Consider the following 991-nt stretch of genomic DNA (forward strand, 5'->3'; position numbering starts at 1 on the left):
AGAACATGAGGAAGTTCATCATCAACAAATGCCTCAAGGAATGCACTTTCCTCCCAACAACTATTGGGAGCAACTCAATACCTCTTTAGAAGATTTGAGCCATAATGTTGAACAATTAAGGGTGGAACATCATGAGCACTCCATCATTCTCCAAGAAATAAGAGAAGATCAAAGAGTAATGAGGGAGGAGCAACAAAGGCAAGGAAGGACATAGAAGAGTTGAAGAACATCATTGGTCCTTCAAGAAGAAGACGCCACTAAAGGTGGATTCATTCCTTGTTCTTTATTTCTTTCTGTTTTCGGTTTTTAATTATTATGTTTATCTATGTTTGTGTCTTTCTTTCATGATCATTAGTGTGTAACCATGCCTTAAAGCTATGAAATAAAATCCATTAGTCCTTCACCTCTCTTAAAGAAAATGTTTTAATTCAAAAGAACAAGAAGTACATAATTTTCGAAATTATTATTGAATTTAGTTTGATTATATTGATGTGGTGACAATGCTTTTTGTTTTCTGAATGAATGAATGAACAGTGCATATGTCTTTGGATCTTGTTGTTTATGAGTGTTAAAATTGTTGGCTCTTGAAAGAATGATGAACAAAGAGAAATGTTATTGATGATCTGAAAAACATCATGAAATTGATTCTTGAAGCAAGAAAAAGTAGTGAAAAAAAGAGAGAGAGAGAAGGGGCGAAAATTTTAAAGCAAGGATCCAAGCTTTGAGCTCAATGGATAGGAGGCCTAAGGAAATTAAATCCAGGCCTAAGCGGCTAAATCAAAGCTGTCCCTAACCATGTGCTTGTGTCATGAAGGTCCAAGTGAAAAGCTTGAGACTGAGTGGTTAAAGTCGTGATCTAAAGCTAAAGAGTTGTGCTTAAGCTCTGGACCCACTAACTGGGGACTCTAGCAAAGCTGAGTCACAATCTGAAAGGTCACCCAGTTATGTGTCTGTGGCATTTGTGTATCCGGTGGTAATACTGGAAGACAAA

The sequence above is a fragment of the Arachis stenosperma genome, chromosome 6 (genome assembly GCF_014773155.1).
Source record: "Arachis stenosperma cultivar V10309 chromosome 6, arast.V10309.gnm1.PFL2, whole genome shotgun sequence".
Lineage (NCBI taxonomy): Eukaryota > Viridiplantae > Streptophyta > Magnoliopsida > Fabales > Fabaceae > Arachis > Arachis stenosperma.